A 12,119-nucleotide genomic window follows, 5' to 3' on the forward strand; every position below is an offset into this window, starting at 1 on the left:
AATACACTTTTTTTAAATGCTAATCAAGTCCTCAGAGGAGGGAGAGGCTTTTCTTGTAGATACCTACAGAAGATGAGGATGAGGAAGGAAACAGGTCAGAATGGCAGAGGTTGGGGGAATGAGGTATCTCTGTCTGGCAGGATGGGCTAGGTTATTTGCAAAAACAAGCAACTTCAGTCTCAGTGGCTTAAAGCAGGATTTGTTTTTTTACTCATGCTACATGAACCACGGCTGTTGATCTGGCTACCAGTGTGAACTGGGAAGGGGAAAGAGGATGTAGTAAATTTTATATTAATTCTTCACATTTCTGTAAATGTAAAGGGTGTTGCACATCTCTTCTGCCACATATAACTTCAAAACGTATGAGAAAGTTCCCTGCCATGTGTCCAAAAGATAGAGGGCCAGAAATAGGGTGACCAGGACTCCTAATTCAGTGACCTATGGGAGATAAAGACCTGGGTGTGAGAATGGCCCAAAAGTGCCTGCTGCCTTTCCTTCTTCTCCTGTCCCTCTGCGAATGAAGAGAACATATATACATGCCAGAGACTGTCTGAAAAACTTCTACAGCTGATGATAATTTAGGGGAAGGAGACACTTCAGAACATATTTGGAACTTTTTAAAGGAAATTTTTTGTGTAGTGTTAAATGGCCACACCTGATTATATCAAATAATTTTAAATGTAGTTTAATAATGATGAAACATGGCAAGTGAAGATCATGATTTCCTGAAAAATTTCCTGTAAAAGCCAGATGCAGGAAAGTCCTTGCTGTACAGTGGTTTCTGTAGTTCCTAGGGAGATGAGAAGGGAACTCTCAAAGAAAAGTGTTAGCAGAGTAAAGCTCAACCTATGGGTACCTATGTACGATGAACTGATAAACATTCATGAATTTCTCGTTGTTGTTGTTGTTTTTTAAGATCTTATTTATTTGAGGGGCGCCTGGGTGGCTCAGTGGGTTAAAGCCCCTGCCTTCGGCTCAGGTCGTGGTCCCAGGGTCCTGGGATTGAGCCCCGAATCAGGCTTCCTGCTCAGTGGGGAGCCTGTTTCCTCCTCTCTCTCTGCCTGCCTCTCTGCCTCGTTGTGATCTCTCTCTGTCAAATAAATAAATAAAATCTTTAAAAAAAAAGATCTTATTTTGAAAGAAAGAGAGAGAGATAGCTAAAGAGCACAAGCAGGGGAAGGGGCAGGCAGAGGGAGAGGGAGAAGCAGGCTCCTTGCAGAACAAGGAGCCCAATGTGGGGCTCAATCCCAGGACCCTGGGATCATGACCTGAGCCAAAGGCAGACGCCCAACCGACTGAGCCACCCAGATGCTCCCATTACTTTCTCATTTTTGTAGTACTCTAAATGTAGTATTCCACTGCCAAGGTTGGTTCTTGTCTAGGCAAAGAATATAATAACCCACCTGATAAAGCATTGTCTTCAGTCATGGATGGGATATTCATCAGGAGAGCAGAGGCTGTTACAGCCTATCACCTGGAGTTCCCCATTGGACCCTCCTTTGAGGCTAGTCACAGATTCTTATTCTCTAGTGTCTAGTCCACTACCCTTCCTTTCTTCCCCAAAAGGAAAAAGGCTAGAGAACTAACAAGATTAATTCATAAATACTGATGGGTGACCAAAAAATCCAACAGTGTAAAACCATTGTCCATGCAGTGGACATTTATTGGCTTTTTCCAGTTCTGTTTTAGAAACTGCTGAGAGAATGCTCTCCTGGCTCCCACTGACCATAGCTGTTTGATGAGCAGGGAACACAAGCTGGACCTTCACTTTGGCCAGTCATGTTTCTCTGGAAATTTCAAGCTTAGACAATTTTACAAAAGAGATTAAATAGGTTTTTTTTTTTCATCTGAAATAATTTCAGATTTACAGAAAAGTCATAAAACAGCACAAAGATATTTGTTTGTCCCTAAGTCATATGAGAGCAAGCTGCCAACATGATGCTTCCTCACCATTGAATTGTTTAGTGTTAATTTCCCTCAAAGACACGTGTTTTGTTTTGTTTTTTAAGATTTTATTTATTTATTTGACAGAGAGAGAGATCACAAGTAGGCAGAGTGGCAGGAAGAGAGAGGGGGAAGCAGGTCCCCATGGAACAGAGAGCCCAACTTGGGGCTTGATTCCAGGACCTTGGGATCATGATCTGAGCCAAAGGCAGAGGCTTAAATCCACTGAGCCATCCAGGTGCTCAAGACATAGTTTTTTAATAACAAAAATTAAATTATCAAAATCAGGAAATTCACAGTTCTACCATGGTCTCAGTGATGTCCCACATAGCAAAAGGGTCCGGTTTAGAATCATTTCATGTTTCCTTATCAGAGGTTGGACTATTGAAAGAAATTTTAAAGTGGCATATAGTAAAACAAAGCCGTATAAAAAGCTATCTAGGGAAAAGTAATCTTCCATTTCCCCTGTTCCCGAGGCAATCTCCATTACCAGTGTCTTATGCATATTTCCAGACAGTCCACCATATACAATAAATGTATGTGTTGTGGAAAAGGGATGTCAAAGTTCCTTTACTCAGGAAAGAAATAATATCAGGGGTAGGAGTTCCTGCTTTAAGAATGTTAATATCCGGGGTACCTGGGTGACTCAGTTGGTTGGGTGACTAACTCACGGTTTCTGCTTGGGTTGTAGTCTGAGGGTCATGAGAGTGAGACAGCATCAGGCTCCGTGTTCTACATGGAGATTGCTTGGGATTCTCTGCTTCCCCCAATGCCCTCTCTCCCCCTCCCTTTGCTTGCGTGTGCTCTGTCTTAAATAAATAAATAAATAAAATTTTTCAAAAAAAGAATGTTAACTATCCATTAGAAACCTAGTTGCTTGCCATCAAGACAGAGGTTAAATAAGTTTCCAAGAGAGTACATTTTCCCAGATTTTGAACATGAAAGTCTTGACCACTTAGAAGAGATAAATTTCTTCTGTTGCCTATATTAATACCCTATCAATTTTTTATTTCTCTCTTTGTAGACATTAAGAATCCTTTGTTATTTGATTATTTTAAATGCTTTGAACATGTTTTATATTATTATGTAAATCATAAAATAATAGTATAAAGATTATTTTTTTAAACTGTATTTGTTGGCATATAATATCCAAAAGTAAATATACTAAGGTGTTTTTAATATGCAATTATGTAAGTGCTTTTATTTATTTATTTAAGTTCAACTAACTAATATGTAATGTATTACTGGTTTCAGAGGTAGAGGTCAGTGATTCATCAACCTTATATAATACCTGTGCTCATTACATCGTGTACTCCTAATGTCCATCACCCAATTACCCCATCTCCTCACCCCCTTCTCTCCAGCAACCTTCAGTTTGTTTCCTGTAATTAGTCTCTTATGGTTTCTCTCCCTCTCTGATTTTGTCTTGTTTTATTTTTTCCTTTCTTCCCCTATGATCCTCTGTTTTGTTTCTTAAAATCCACATATCAGTAAGATCATATGATAACTGTCTTTCTCTGATTGATTTATTTTGCTTAGCACAATACCTTCTAGTTCTAGCCATGTCATTGCAAACTGCAAGACTTCTCTTTTTTTTGATGGCCGAGTAGTGTTCTATTGTGTATATATATCACATCTTCTTTATCCATTCATCTGTCAGTGGATATCTGGGGTCTTCTATAGTTTGGCTATTGTGGACATTGCTGCTACAAACATTGGAGTACACGTGCCCCTTTGGATCACTACATTTGTATCTTTTGGGTAAATACCCAGTAGTGCGATTGCTGGCTCATAGGGTAGCTCTTATCTTCAACTCGAGGAACCTCCATACCGTTTTCCAGAGAGCAATCACATAAATATTTAATTTATCTTTATTTTAATGGTGTTAGGATGAAAAATTTGAAATTCACTTCTGAATCTAAAACATAAGGTGAAAACTTTTTTTCAATAATATAAAAAATAGGCCTGTAACTTAAAACATGGAAACTCTGATGTGGTCGTCTTATTCCATTTCCTAGTGAGCTTTCTTGGGAACAATATGACTAAAATAAAATGAGTAGAAGAAAACAGAGATGGGCAGAGTAGGTTTCTCAGGACTTTCTAGTTCATTGCTCCCAGTATTTTCCTGAGAAGTGATTACTTCTTACCTTTGGATTCTGTACTATGAGATCCCAGGGGTCCTTATAATAAATATCCACCCTCAGTCTTTTGAAATTGTTGCTTAAGCTAGTTTGAGTTGGTTTATGTTACAAGCAACATCCCTAAGGCAATGGATAGGAGAATGGAGGTTCACTTGAATGCAAAGAAATCTGAAGGAACACAACAATTCCTGGAGGGTTTCTGATATTGCTTGAGCTCTCCAAAAGAATCCCAAGATTGTCCTAGAACAAGTCCACATAATGGACCCAAATGGAGGAACATATATACTCAAATAATTGTTTTCAGAGTTTTTCTTTAGTCAAATAATGAGCTACTGTTTATAGATTAAACTCCTTCTTTTAGAGTTGTTCCACTTCTAACTTAAAGGTCTTTCCTAATTCTTAGTTTAGTTAAACAATTCCCCCGCCCCAAATTTTTAAAATGTTGATGTGCTTTATTGGTCATTTCCTGCCTTGCTCATCTGTTGAACTACTCAAAATATATCAGTTTATTACGTCTTACTGGTCTAAGACAAAAGACACTACCAATTAATTTTAGATTTTAGTGAAACTGGTTAAAAAACTCACAAGAGGCTACCCAAGACAAAAGCATGTATGGTGATAAAAGATAATGACTCGATTTGAATAAAAAAAAAATTCATGCAAACAGCTCATAACCCGAAAGCTAGCATTTCTCACAACCTTCCCTAACACATTATAATTTGTTAGTCTATTTGCTTTGGCACTGTCATATAGCATGGAGTTTTCACCTCCACGTTTTGGCAAAAGTTGGGCAACCATATTTAAGGCTGAGCAGACTCTCATTCACACTTTATCATTTTCCCATGGGCCTGTTCTGACTTGCTATTGGCAACTGCTCCTTCATAAACTTTTTAAGGAAGTGATAAGATCAATGTGAACCCAAATGTGAACCTGAATATAGAGTTTGTTACTCTAATGTCAGTGGACTTTGTAGGGTCCCAGTTGCCTTCACAGGGGGTTTGTCTCATTTCTCCTGAGTCCTGTCATTACTAGAAATCCAGAAAGCTTACTCGACTGAGAAAGATTCAGCAACTTCAAGTTGCAAGCATTTTGACCATAATGTACTGCTAAGAGTTTTTTTTTTCTCCTAAAGAATATGGAGAAATAATGTACAATAGTCTCAAACTAGGGCAAAATAGTTCATACAGACTGTGGCCCAGGGATGCCTGGGTGGCTCAATTCATTAAGCCTCAGCCTTTGGCTCAGGTCATGATCCCAGAGTCCTGGGATCGAGTCCTGCATTGGGCTCCTTGCTCAGTGGGGAGCCTGCTTTTCCCTCTGACTGCTGCTCCCCCTGCTTAGCACCTCTCTCTCTCTCTTTGACAAATAAATAAATAAAATCTTAAAAAAAAAAAAAGACTATGGCCCAATGCCACTATATTTATCTTTGTATTAGTTAGGATACAGGTAGAGTGGAAGTAACAGAAACTGAAGAAAACAGTGGCTTAAACAAGGAAGTATTATATTTTCTGTCACATAGAAGTCTTGAAAAAAGACAGCCCATGGATGATATGGTGGTTGTGCTCCATGAAGTCCTCCGAGATCCTGGCTCTTTCCAGTTTACCATACATTATCTCTGGATAATGGAAGGTAGCTTTTTTTTGTTTTGTTTTTTTAATTGAAGTGTATTTGACACATAATGTAACATTAGTTTCAGGTGTATAACATAGTGATTTGATTTGCTATGCTCACCTCAAGTGTAGTTACCATTTGTTACCCCACAATGCTACAATATCTGGAGTGGGGATTTTGTCCTGTGGATCCAAGATATCTCCTAGAACTTTAGCGGTTACATCTGCATTCCAAGTAGTAGAGAGAAGGAAAGAAGGCAAGAGGCAAAATTTACTAGTTTGATGATTTCAAAGGAATGTTCCTACATGCTCTTATTTGCTTCCATACCAGCTGCAAAGGAGGATGAGTTAAACGGTTTTATTATGCAAAGCTTAATGCCAAACCAAAGGGTTCTGTTATTATGGAAGACGGAGAGAACAGATAGTGGGGAACAACCTTTAGTTTCATTCATAGTCACATAAAGTTCTTTGGGGAGCATGCACAATTTTTCTACTGATCTGACCTACTTAATGATCTCTTCTCATTCTTGGCCAGCATTTGGTGTCACAATTTTTTATTTTACACATTCTGATATGTATGTAGTGCTATCTCATTGTGGTTTAATTTGTATTCCCATAACAGCCAATTAACTTGAACATCTTTTCTCAAGCTTGCTTGCCATCTGTATGCTCTCCCCAGTGATATCTCTGCTCATGTCTTTTGCCTATTTTCTAATGAGATTTTTTAACTGCAGAGTTTTCAGAATTATTTATATATTTTAGATATTAGTCCTCTTTTGGATATGTGGTTGACTGATATCTTCCTTCAGTTTGTAGCTTATCTTTCCATCCTTGTAAGAACATTTTTCACAGAGTAAAGATTTTGTTTTGTTTTTTTTGCTGATATATCAATTTTTTTTTCCCGGTTATATTTCCTCCACTGAATTGCTTTTATACCTATGCCAAAACACAGCTGGGGATATCTGTGTTGATCTATTTCTGTGTTCTCTCTCTATATATAATATATTATATTATAATATATAACATATATTCTATGCAATTTCGAACAAAATCCCAGAAATGTTATAAAATGTTATAAAAATATATATTTATATATAATATATTATATTATAATATAATATATAACATATATTTCTAACAAAATCCCAGAAATGTTATAAAATAAATAAATAAATATGTTATAAAATATATATTTATATATAATATATAATATATATTTGTATATTATATGTACAGATGTATTATATGTACAGATGTACATATAATATATTATATTTATTTGTATATTATATATGTATATTTGTATATGTATATGTATTTTTGTATATTTGTATATTATATGTATTATATGTACATCTGTACATATAATATAATATATATAAATATATATTTTATAATATATATTTATAAATATATATTATATATTTTATAACATATATATTTATAACATTTTATAACATTTCTGGGATTTTGTTAGAAATATAATATAATATAGTTATATAATATAATTACAAATATAATATATGTCATAATTGTATTATGTTGCACAGTGAAGGAAATCATCAACAAAACAAAAAGGCAACCTACTGAATGAGAGATGATATTCATAATGTATCTGTATGTCAGATGTATCTGACTAATATCAAAATATATAAAGAACTTTATGCAACTGGCACCAAAAAAACTCCAATAATTGGATTAAAAATAGAGGGAGGGGGAGCTAAGATGGTGGCATAGGATCCCAATCTTGCCTCAGCCCTCAAACACAGCTAGGTAACTATCAAATAATTTCAGATACTTAAGAAGTTGACCTAAGGACTGATAGAACAAGCTGTACAAGTAGAGAGAAGAGGACACTTCAAGGAAAGTAGGAAGTTTGGAGACGTGGTTTGGGGAAGAAATGGATGGCAGATGCTGTGGGGAGGAAACCTTGGTCGTGGAGAAAGACAAGAGAATGGCATGCACGGGGACAAACACAAGAACATTTCCCCCAAGTCACCGGCTGAGAAAATGAGATGAGCAGAATACCACGAGTTTTTGCAACCAGCGGGGGTCACAGACTGGAGGTTCAGAGGTCACCAGGCTTGGATGTGCTAGAGACCTGACAGTGCTGCTTTACTCCTGGAGTTAGAGGAAGGCAGACTGCCATCTGAAGATCGCCTCAGTGGCACAGGGAGGGAGTGTTTGTTCTTTCTGGAGTGCATCTGTAAGAGGTGGCATTGCCTCTCTGAGGACAAAGACCCTGGGGGCATTTCCCTCCCATACCCCTCAGCACAGGTGCAGAGACACCTGCTGAGGGCAGTGAACAGGGACACTGGCTGTTTCACCTGCTTGCTTCAAACCCCATGCCCCTGTGCTCTGCCGTGAGGGCCCTTATGGGTCAAACCCGAATAGGTCCTGACACAGTGACACCCTTTCCCGGTGGGACCAGTGCAAGTCCCTGACACACCAGGTCCCTGCAGTTTGGAATCCTGAAAGCCAGCAGCCTGGCTGGGGTAGAGGCTAGGGTCCTCTGTGTTGCCGCAGGTGGGCAAGCGACCTAGAAACAGACAGTGTAAAATCAGCAATCTGAAAAAAGCCTGTGATCCAGGAGGGGGAAATGTTTGCTCCCCTGAGAGTGCTTCCGTGAGAGCAGCAGGCATGGAGTCCCTTCTCCAGGGACAAAGGATCAGGTTGGTACCATTTCCCTGCCCTGCCCCTTAGCATAAACTAACTTTGGTAAACAGCATAGTACCAGCACTGGCCTAAACTGTTTACACCAAATCCCACCCCCTGTGCTCTGCAGGTGCTGCTTTTCTTGGGCAAATAAGCCTGAGACCTAGCACAGTAGGCCCATCCCCTAGAAGACCAACACAATACTCAGGAAAGAAATAGAGGGAGACACAAAGAAATGGAAGAACCCTCCATGCTTATGGATTGGAAGAAGAAATATTGTTAAAATGTCTATACTACCCAAAGCAATCTACACATTTAATGCAATCTCTATCAAAATACTCCAGCACTTTTCATAGAGCTAGAACAAACAATCCTAAAACTTGTATGGAACTGCAAAAGACCCTGAATAGCCAAAGTCATGTTGAAAAAGCAAAGCAAAGCTGAAGGCATCACAATTTTGGACTTAAAGTTATATTACAAAGCTGTAGTGATCAAGACAATATAATACAAGTACAAAAACAAACACATAGATCACTGGAACAGAAAATGAAACTCAGAAATGGACCCACCGTTAAATGTCAAATAATCTTTGATAAAGCAGGAAAGAATATCCAATGGAAAAAAGACAGTCTCTTCAACAAACAGTGTTAAGAAAACTGGACAGCATCATGCAGAAGAATGAAACTGGACCACTAACTTATAGCATATACCAATATAAATTCAAAATTGATGGAAGACTTAAATGTGAGACAGGAAACCAACAAAATCCTAGAGGAGAACATGGGCAGCAATCTGTTTGACCTTGGTCATAGCAACATTATTAGACATATCTCTGGAGGCAAGCAAAACAAAAGCAAAAATGAACTATTGGGACCTCAAGAAGATAAAAAGCTTCTACACAGTGAAGGAAACAGTCAAAACTAAGAGACAACCTATGGAATGCAAGAGGAAATTTGCAAATGACATATAAGATAAAGGGCTAGTATCTAAGATCTAAGAAGAACTTACCACACTCAACATCCAAAAAACAAATAATCCAATTAAGAAATGAGCAGAAGACACGGATAGACATTTTTCCAAAGAAGACATACACATGGCTAACAAAAACCTGAAAGATGCTCCACATCAGAAAGATCTCCTGAAAGATCTCCACTCAGCATCAGGGAAATACAAACCAAAACCACAATGAGATACCACCTCACACCTGTCAGAATGTCTAAAATTAACAACATAGGGGAAAAAACACATGTTGGTGAGGATGTGGAGAAATGGGAATCCTCCTACACAGTTGGTGGGAATGCAAACCGGTTGCATTGAGGTTCCTCAAAAAGTTAAAAATAGAGCTACCCTATGACCCAGCAATTGCACTGCTAGGTATTTACCCAAAGGATACAAAAATACTGATTTGAAGGGATACATGTACCTCGATGTTTATAGCAGCATTATCAACAAGCCAAATTATGGAAAGAGCCCAAATGCCCATTGACTGATGAATGGATAAAAAAGATGTGGTATACACACACACACACACACACACACACACACACAATGGACTATTACTTAGCCATAAAATAAAATGAAATCTTGCCATTTGCAATGGCATGGATGGATCTATAGAGTGTTATGCTAAGCAAAGTCAGTCATTCAGAGAAAGACAAATACCATATGATTTCACTCATATGTGGAATTTAGGAAACAAAACAAGTGAACCACAGGGGAAGTAAAAAAGAGAGGCAAACCATAAGACAGATTCATAATTATAGAGAACAAATTGAGGGTTGCTCGAGGAGAGTGGGGAATGGGTAAAATGGGTGATGTGTTTGAAGGATGGCATTTGTGATGAGCAGTAGGTGTTGTATGTAAGTGATGAATCACTAAATTCTACACTTGAACTAATGTTACACTGTATATTAACTAACTGGAATTTAAATAAAAACCGGAAAAAGGAAAAAAAAATGGGCAGAGGACCTAACATTTTTCTAAAGATACACAAACGGCAAACACATGAAAAGATGCTCAACATCACTCATCATCAGGGAAATGCAAGTCAAACCACAATGAGATACTACCTTACACCTGTCAGAATGACTATAGTCAAAAAGACAAGAAATTGGGGGTGCCTGGGTGGCGTAGTCAGTTAAGCATCTGCCTTTGGCACAGGACATGATCTCAAGATCCTACAATTGAGCCCTGCATTGGGCTCCCTGCTCAGCAGGCAGCTGGCTTCTCCCTCTCCCTCAGCTGCTCCCCCTGCTTATGCTATCTCTGTCAAATAAATAATTAAAACCTTTTAAAAAGACAAGAGATAACAAATGGGGAAGATGTGTATGAAAAGAATTACGCACTGTTGGTGGGAATGTAAATTGGTTCAGCCACTGTGAAGAACAGTATGGAGGTTCCTAAAAAAATTAAAAATAGAAATACCATGTGATCCAGTAATTCCATAAAACACTGATTTGAAAGAAATATGCATCCTTATGTTTACTGCAAGATTATTTATAATAGCCAACATGTGGAAGCAACCCAAGAGACCACTGATAGAATGCATAAAGATGCACACACACACACACACACACACACACACACAAACACACAGAGGAATGTTACTCAGTCATAAAAAGGATGAGATCTTGCCATTTGCAACAACATTGATAGACCTAGAGGGTATTATGCTAAGATAAGTCAGACAGAAAAAGACAAATACATATGATTTCACTTGTATGTGGAATCTAAAAAACAAAACAAATTAATAAAAATACAAGCAAAATGCAGAAACAGATCCATAAATACTGAGAGAACAAACGGATGGATACTAGAGGGGACGTAGGGGCAGTGGGTAGGCAAAATGGGTGAAGGGGCGTGGTAAACACAGGATTCCAGTTATGGAATGAAAAAATTGCAGGATTAAAAGGCACAGCATAGGGAATACAGTCAATGTATCTAATAGTGTTGCATGGTGACAGATGGTAGCTGCGCTTGTGGTGAGCACAGCATGACATATAAACTTGTCAAATCGCTATGTTGGACACCTGAAACTAATGTTATGTGTCACCTGTACTTCAGGAAAAGGGAAAAGAAATTACATTAATCTACACATCAATTTGGAGAAAAATTGACATCTTTACTGTGTTGAATCTTCTAGTTTCTTCATGTATTTGTCTTCCTTGCTTGCCTCCAAGTTATTTACTATCTTCAAGAATTGGCTAGTCCTGTGAGGGCAGCTCCCCTAGGGTCAGCAAGAATCCACTGGTCAAAGCATCAGAATACAGAAAACTTCTAAATGACAGGGTTAAAACAAAACAGCCTTGCTTTGTTCTCAATCTCAGGAGGAAAGAAAGCATTCAGCCTTTCGCTATTATGTTAATTTTAGGGTTTTTTTGGTAAATGCTCTTTATAAGTTAGTTTCTCTCTATTCCAGATCTATTACTGATCATGAATCGATGTTAGATTTTGTCAGATATTTTATCTCATCAACTGATACGATCATATATAATTTTTCTTTTTTAGTCTCTGAATATAGTGGATTATGTTGATTTTCAATGAACAGGTTTGTATACTTGAAATTAAATCCCTTTGGTTATATATATTTTTTATAATGTTGGCTTCAATTTGCCTATTTTGAAGATTTTTTTCAAGTTTTTTTTTTCCCAAGATCACAAGTAGGCAGAGGCAGGCAGAAAGAGAGAAAGGAAGCAGGCTCCCTGCTGAGCAGAGAGCCCCATATGGGGCTCTTTCTCTCCCAAGACCATGGGACCACAACCCAAGCCTA

Source organism: Mustela putorius, unplaced genomic scaffold (assembly GCF_011764305.1).
Source record: "Mustela putorius furo isolate JIRA1106 unplaced genomic scaffold, ASM1176430v1.1 tig00000253_pilon_pilon_pilon, whole genome shotgun sequence".
NCBI lineage: Eukaryota > Metazoa > Chordata > Mammalia > Carnivora > Mustelidae > Mustela > Mustela putorius.